This window comes from Cuculus canorus, chromosome 1, assembly GCF_017976375.1.
Source record: "Cuculus canorus isolate bCucCan1 chromosome 1, bCucCan1.pri, whole genome shotgun sequence".
NCBI classification, from domain to species: domain Eukaryota; kingdom Metazoa; phylum Chordata; class Aves; order Cuculiformes; family Cuculidae; genus Cuculus; species Cuculus canorus.
In genome coordinates, this window is record NC_071401.1 from 116,872,451 (window position 1) to 116,881,182 (window position 8,732).

The window sequence follows — 8,732 nt, forward strand, 5'->3', positions numbered from 1 at the left end:
CTCTCTTTATTAGCCTTCCTTCCCTTACTAATCATTATAATCATGAAATTTACCTCAAATTTCTTACCATCTGGCCCAAATGTAGAATCACTTTTGCCTCTGGTTGTTGAGAAGGAAATAAAATACAACTGTAGTCAGAAAACAAAACTGGTCTAGAAAAATAGACATATTCACATTCTACAGAGGTCATCCTTGTACAAATTTAAGTCTCAATGAACTTCTGACAAAACTCAAGTCCTGTTTTTTGCTTGCAGAGCCACAACCACTGTCAAAGAACAAAAAAGATTGTCCGGCATTTAGGATCAGCAAGGTTGCCAGATATGACAATAGAGTCATCTACATTAGTGATTTACACAACCAATATAACAGTTTATTAGGACCAGGAGATACAAGTAGGGTGACAGGAAGGAAAAAAGGCATCATGTGAGCTAGGAACGCAACACAAGAGCTGAAGAGAATGACACATTGGAGTTCTCTAGTTATTTATCTCTGCAGAGTTACTCTTTCCACATTAAAAAATTAAACTTCAAACCAGTCAGCTTGCCTTCAGCAGCTTGTTCCCAGACTACCTACCTAGAAGAAGACAAAATAGGATGAGAAGGTGTATGCAGTCAGTGGAACTTCTTTCTTATCCTTGTTGCTCTTGAAGGAAGACCCCCGTCAATGTATTCACTAAAATATAGCATAAAAACATATTCTTTATATGCTGCCTCATCACCACTTGCCTAGAGCCTCAGCTGCTTGAAAGAAAACTTGCACTTTTACATTGCTTAGCAGAGTAATCACAAATCTCTTAGAGAACAAAGCTGGAGAACAAAAGTATATACACGTGAAAAGAGAAAATCTAATTTCCTCACTAAAACCAATATTAGGCAGAAAATTACCACTTTATAAAGTTCTGTCACCATAGGGAAGCCTCAGCATGCTTTCTGTCTAGTAGAAATAAACTCATACTTTAAACAGATTCTAATGGCTAATATTCTTAACTCATCACCATACCAGCTACTTTCTTTGCTGTTTTTTGTCCACAACTAGAAAGCATGTAGATGAGAACAATGGGCTGTCGTTCTGCAGATAGGATGGGTAACCACTTCTTTTTGCATATAGATTTTGTAGCACTTTCAGCGGGTTTTCAAGAGTGCTTCCTAATTAGAATAAGCATTTTCTCCTTTTGTGCAGATGAGGAAAGACAGACACAAAGAATTGAAGGCCTATTCGTGGAGCCAAAAGTGGAATTGAGAACCTGTATATTTACTTGTCCTTTAATTCTTAGACACTGGGGCCATGCTGCTTCGGTTTTGCTGAAATGAAATACTTTGTGGTAAAACACAGAATAATATTTGTTTCACTTTTGTTCAGCTTTTCAATTTGTATGTGTAAGGGTAAAATAAGAAGAGTCATGCTTAAATGGGGTGCAGGAAAATTTTCTCCTTAAAAAACAGTTTTAATAATTCAAGAGCAAAGAGTTCACCATCAAAAAGCTCTCCTTACTGAAAGTGATGATAACACATTTTAACAAGCTAGTGAGACTTCACTGAGCGTATGACAATTATTTGTGCCTTTCCCCTATGCACCAAATAAATCACTCCTTGAACCATGTTTTCTTCAACTCTCTCATTCAACTTGTCCTATTTCCTGACATTCATGGGAATTCTCCACAAAGCCAACACAAAGAAATGCAAAATCCAATGTAGCTGAACAGAAAGTGGTTTCTAAGTACAGCTGAGAAGACCAGACATGGACATCCGTCTTTGTGATCTTGGACTGGCTAGGTGTTTGAATCCTTTCCGGCTAAGGAGGAAAGCCACAGAGAATAATAGTAATAAAAAAAAGATCTTTTACTGCTTGTGTTTGGACACTGTGAAACTTCTGCTATGCTATGCAGACTGAAGCGCTTCTCACCAATACAGCCCAAGCAGTAGAAGTAGTTGAAGGCCATTTTGGTAAGCATTGTTTCAGGGGTACAATATCAGATGTTCGTATCTTAAAACTAATCCACCTCAACAGATGTCCCACAGCCTGACAGCACAAGCTGCAACCTTCTAGCTCAATACCAGAGTTGCTCTCTGTGAAGTCAAGCTTGCAGGGTAGCATACAGGAGATGAGCTGTCCTGCTTTGTTTGCTTGCTTGGTGTTTTTGAGATTGGTTTAAACAGACAGTGCATACAAGGAGGGCATACAAGCTGCAGGTTACCACCAGGGTTAATGTCAGGACCATGAGATTTTTTTCTTCTACTTGGTCTTTCTCTCTCTGGTTTAAATTTAAGCCTAGAACGAGACAGAATTTTTTCCCCCTCCAAAAGCATTGGGAAGCCAACTCAGAGGGTACTTCAGTCTGCATCCCTACACAGCATTTTTAATCATTTAATAGAAAAACAGACAATATGTTTCCAAAAGGTGTCATGGATATTCTTCAGCCATGACTCAGATAAGCCTTGGAGAAAAATTTTAACAACTACACTGTTTGGGAACATAAGGAGGAACAACCAGTACTGGTCCTACCAAATGTTAGGGACTTCTCATTTGCTGTCCCCCTCTAAAGCAGCATACTTTTCCCCACACAAGTCTGAGCATGCCAAACTTCAGATCCCCATTGCCCTTCACTGTTCCTTACATTACTGGTTAACGAAAGAAATGTCATAGTGTAGTATTACTTGTCCTTAAAACTTAATTCCTTCTCATGTTCAAAAATAAGAAAATTCACACCCAGACTTTGACATACTTCTTTTCTAAGCTTAAAGAGTATCAAACATTGTTACCTCTAGCTTATTTTCTCTGTGAAACATTGATTAGATAGCCATTAAACTGAACACCTGTTGTACAAATAAAGAAGCCTTACATAGAATTAGTCTATAGCTTTAGATACTTCTGTTTGTCTAGTAAGAGAAGTTCATTTGTTCTTTGTAACACCAGCACAAATATACACCAGGAGCCAGATATTTTCACACTTGTCTTCCACCTAGTCCTACATGGTACATGTTTAAATGAGAATTCAATGACCTCCACGTAGCCCTGTTGTATTACTGGTGAATGCTTCCACAATCAAAAAAGGACTGTTCAGCTATTTAAAGTTAGTAACTCTGCTGGCAGTCATTGGTTCAAAACTGTGGGAGAAATTGCCAGATACTGTGTTTAAAAAAGTTCCTTAAGCCTTTTATACATTATCTCAAGAACAACGGTTTGATTCCTGTTCAAGCCCAGACCACTACCCTTCCTCAAGTTTTAAGACATTACTCAGATTGGCTCTTACTTCATTTTAGCTATTACCTTTTAATGACTTTGATTTGAGGAAAGTATTTTTCCAGCTTCAACAGTAAGTATAGTTACCCCGTTCTAATGTGAGCTGCAAGACAGAAAATTCAGGGTCCTTGTTGTTTCATTTGCAAAGAAGAAAAATGGAAGCCGGCATCCTTCTCATGCTGTCCTCTTTCCTGAATAACTACAGTTTCTGAGACACTGAAGGACCCAAACAGGGGCTGGTTGTTGTTGGGCTTTTGCTTACAGCTCCCAGATCCTGGACTCAGCAGTGCTGGGCTCATGCCCATTCTGGCGCATTCTTGGCTGGAGTCTCCTTCCTGGGTCTGTTTCTATGGCATTCCCTCCCCCCACCACCACCCTCCCACCTGCATCCCTGCTCACAATATTAAAAGAAAACCTTTGTTTGGTGTTGTGACAGGCTTGTGCTTTTTGATGTAGCTGAGATTTATTCCTAGCATGCGGAAGGTAAACACCACACTCAGCAGTTTTAAGCAAAGGTTAAGCTTCACTTATGATAATAGTTCTAATGCTTAATTTGTGTGTGAGTAAGTTAAACCTAAAGAAAAGCCCCTTCCACTACATCCTCCTTTGATTCAATAATCTTGTTTCTTGATTGCATCTGTGTTTTACTCTGTTGATACCAGATGAATCCTTGCCACTCAGATTGTCAACACAGTTAAGACCTCTAATTGGAAACTCGGTGAACAAACCACACTGACACAAGACTCTCTGCTCTAATAATATACAAAATATAAGAAATAAAATTAATCTGTGATCTGGCCAGAAAAAAAAAAATATTTCAGGATGTTACTGAGTGAATGAATACACATCTACCAAATTTAATATGATGTAAATCCACTTTCTGGCTGGCTTCAACTATTTGGGTTTAAGAGCCCTCCTAGAAGTATTTGAAGCACCTAAGAAAAATGCAGTCCTCTAAGTGAAGGCTATGAAACAAATTGGTTTATTTATTATTGGATTGGATACGCTTAGTAGAAGGTTCCTCCATAACTGTCAACATTCAGCATTGTCACAGGCAATAAGAAAGGCCTCTCAGTGGTTGCCTTCTGTGCGGAGAGGAGCTGTGTTTCACACCGCACTTTAAGGGCACAACAATACACGTGCTAGGCTCAGCGTTACACAATCCAGTCACAGGTTAAAGGAAACACCAAACAGTAAGCCCAGAATATGCCTCAACATCTGCCACTGCACACAACTCACAATGCAGATTCCTCTGCTGTCCTCACAAGAGCATTACTCTGCTGTATGGGTTAGTTTAATCTCTTTTTATTCTCCAGCTAGTTTTGAGGTTGAAGAACAGGCTCTGGAATGACTTTCCTAGGGACAATGGCTGACCCTCACAATTGGACAACCATCTGCTGAAATTAAATTTAGGGAAAACATGCCCATACAGTCCTGGCCACCAAAAAACCCACACTGAATATAAGCAACTCAAACCAGGCTCAAATATCAGCCAATAAGCCCTTGCACCACCTTCATTTACAGCAAGGACTTTGCTTTACAATAATATAGCAGCAATAAAATTCTGATTTCTAATGTGGGAAACATAAAACAAAGCAATATTATTCCCGGAATATTTTTTTTTGTTAATATGTAACAGCGTGCTATTTCTCCTTTCATTTAATTTAAAATAGATGTTAATATATGCAGTCAAGTCCTGACCACTGCAATTGGACCCAAAGGAACTGAGGGGGACCACTGAGCAAAGTAGCAGGACAGAAGGTCGTCAAACCAGCACCACATCACTCTCCCTTGACATCTGATGGAGTCATGACAGCAGTTGGGATGGTAGATAACATGAATATTCATCTGTATGATTAAAAACTACACTGTGACTTTGGAATGACACTCCTTATGTGCCCTAGCTGTAACTTGGCAATACTGTAGGGAAGATGCAATGTCAAAACACTGACTTTGACATGACTGCCACCTGGTTTTATTCCCTTTTTTTTTTTCTTTTTTTTTTTTTTTTCTTATTATCACTTATTTTGAAGCAAATCCTGAAGTTGGAAGAAGACTTTAACAACATGCCTGGAGAGCAAAGGAACATATTAGCAAATCTGAGAAAGAAAGAAATAGAATGCTGTTAACCCAAGATATTTTCCCAAAGAATCTGTGGCCTGTCATTAAGAGGCTCTAAAAATAAAACCAGTGGTTTCCACAAGGAAAACATTTGCACCAGAAAGTGTCCCTCTTCTGGAAAAATCCCATTTAAGACGGGAGGTAGATAAGACAAAAACAATGTCTGTCTTAAGCTTCTAAGAGAAGCATCTTACTAGACAAAACACCCTTACCCAGGGCTGGCTGAGACAGCAGGATCCATCTCAGCCACTCTTGCGGATATACCACTCTAATAGAGCTTCTCAGTTTGGCTTGTATTTTTTTTTTTTTTTTAGTAAATACTACTTAAATGAAAATCAAGATTCAGGTCACAGTGTGTCTGCGTCACTTGATAAAGTCTGAGCATCTCTTATATGGAGTTCACACCCATAAAAAAGAAAAAATAAAGAAACAAACCCATTTACTAATGTAATGAGCTAAAGTCCTGATACGAAGCTTTAGTTACCTATGACTATGAAAGGAAAATGAGGACCGTCTCAAATCCCACAAACTTTCTTCAGGCCTAATTGCTAATTAACAGAAGCACAAGACAAAGAGATGCCCTGAGGCAAAAAAAATTGAATATTTTGTGACATTCCAGGGGAAAACTTAACATTTTATTGCTTCAACTTTCCACCTCTCCGTGCATTAACTGTCGCATCTTCAATATTTTACATTCCCCCTCCTGCCCGCGCAAAAGGTACTGGCCCGTACGGGGATCGAACCCGCGACCTTGGCGTTATTAGCACCACGCTCTAACCAACTGAGCTAACCGGCCCTGTTGTCGTAAGGTTTACCAGGAACCATTACATCACACTATCGGAACACACCATCCTCCTCCTGTGGCATGGGCATATTTCCCCGCCGCTGCGCCGCAGACATTCACGCCAGCTCTCCGCGGGGCGAGTGCCACCTGCTCGAGGTTTGCGGGTTTGCCCCCCGTGGCACCAGCAACACTCCTTTGCGAAGTCCCACAGAGTCCCGTTTGACAGGGGATGCATCTGCTGCTGGGATAAAGCAGACCCTCCAGGCAGGAGCACAGAACTTGGGAGGGTACAGAGGAAGCTGCAGAGTAAGGTCGTGCAGGCTCCATTCTTGGAACTTTTTCCAGACGCCTGGGCCAAGCCCTGAGCAGCCTCCAAGCCTGCCCTTACGGCTTTTAGCAGGGCGGGTGGGCAAGACACCCCGACTAAGACTCAAAGCAGACCCCCAGCCTGGCCTCTGGTGAACGAGGGGGCAGGCAGGGGGGACCAGCATCTACTGAAATTCACCCTGCAGCAGAAATGAAAGAAACTAAGCCTGGAAGGATCAGCAGGACGGGGAAGAGTTATTCACAATCCATTTTTACCCCAATTTTGTATTACATAGTCAAAGGTTGCTGTTTTAAAACGTTAATTTTCTGGCACAGACTGAAATAAAAACCAAGCCTTTCAAGTGCTTGGTGTTCTGGGCAGAGCTTGTGGTAGAAGGAAAGACCAAGGGATACCTATATCACAGCTTGGGACAGAGAGGCTGACTCAGGATCACATGCATGACAGCACCCTGTAATTTCTAAGACCACACTCGTCCTTGTAAGTCAGCACCCCGCCCCCCACCCGTTTCCTTTGCATCCCTCACACCTTCAGTTCCCCTTTATTGCTGTTAGTCCATCTGCTACCACCACATTCCCCAAACATAATTTTGCCTAGCTTTATGATAAATTCCTTCTTTCCTAGGAGCCAAATCAATCAAATCATTTACATCCCATCTTCTTCAGCTGTCCCAGCCCTCACATCTGTCTCCCAGTCCTGCCATCCCCCTCAGCACCACTAGTCCATGCTCACTCAGACACCTTTTCGTCTCCGCGGAGGAGCATTTGCTCTTTCATCTCTGCAGCATTCTTCCACAAATTGCAATCACCCTTGACTTTTGCTACAGCATATACAGTCCTTACTATACCTGAACACCATCCCTTGATACTTGAGCTGCTGCTGCTCTTTGTTTAAATGAGCATCTTGTTTACACTGTCACACTTATCCACCTTGAACATCTTTCTTTTCACCTTTACAGAAGGGCAGTAGTCAGTTTTATAAAAAACAAATTATAAGTGGCTGCAAGTGACAGCACATACACATTAGTAGCTGGGTAGTAGATTATTACCTTCGCTATTCAAGTTCTAACCTCTGCTAAAGCATCCCACAAAGCATATGCCATCTCTTTCATGCTTGAAAGTTTTATTTCATCAGCCCAAGAAATTTTCCTGTAGGCTGTCTGGGGCTATAAAACAAGCAGAGGAAGGAGCATGAGAGGGGATGGGAAAGTAGGAGACTCCAATCTGTCATTTCTCATTCCACTTTTCTAATTGATCTCCATGAGATAGGAACCAGCTAACTGCCAGGAAGCTCATACATACTGGGATCTTGATAACCAGTTATATTTTCTAGGAAATGTCACTGCATTGTTAGGCTAAACTCACTCAACCATTCAACAGCAAAGCCACATCTGGAGTCTTAAGACAAAGCTGAAAGGTTAAAGGGCAGAAAGAAAAAGTACTCTCAAACAAGCCACAACTGGGCCTGTGACTGTAGTCTGGGCAGTCTCTGGGCTGACTGAATAAGTAACATGTACGGGAACAGTAGACCTTCATCTGCGTCTGGCACACAGATTCACAGTGACCAGAACATCACCAGAAGTAGCTCCAAGCAGTAATATATTATCTCTTAATTCACAGCTATCTACCACTGGTTTGTAATCCAATTTGGTCTAATTAAACAGTGCCAAGATGGAAAAACTCTGTGCCCTTTGGCTATTTCTTTACACTTCCTTCTAGCTAGGCTAAGCACATGTCAAATGCCAACCCGTGTTGTTGTTCTGAAGCCCCCTTCCACACACAGAAATAACACCCTACCTTTTTAGGAGGGTCTCATTTGGCCTCTGCTGCACAAGAAACAGAATTTTGGCGATTAGACAGCAATAGATAACATAACAGTCCAGGAGATCAATGTCATCTCCAAGAAAACAAAATATTTTAAATTAACTGTAAACTCTAGTTTCTCTTCAGTGTGTGTGATCCATACTCTCAAGCAAAGAAAAAAAAAAAAGCAGCCAAGAATGGGAAACAGCTATGAAGCTATATAGTGGACATCTGCAATATTACAGAGTTTAGAGGCTGTACATGCAAAGTGTTTGCAAGAATTTTTCAGCACCATCAACGTTAGTGAATTGTGATCACAAGTGTTTCATTAAATGGAATCCCAGCTCTAAGGGTTTTCCTAATTCAGGGCCTCAGCTAGACATTTAAACAGCTTTAGATTTTTACAGCACATTTAGAAGATTTGCTATAATATTCGCCTCATAACCTTCCCATTATATAA

At 40.9% G+C, this 8,732-nt stretch overlaps 1 non-coding gene across 1 annotated transcript; it reads right to left on the minus strand.

Annotated features, from left to right (window-relative positions):
• Positions 1-6,083: 6,083 nt before the first annotated feature.
• Positions 6,084-6,157, minus strand: TRNAI-AAU (transfer RNA isoleucine (anticodon AAU)). Its single transcript has one exon. It is a non-coding gene; the product is annotated as a tRNA-Ile (tRNA).
• Positions 6,158-8,732: the final 2,575 nt, after the last annotated feature.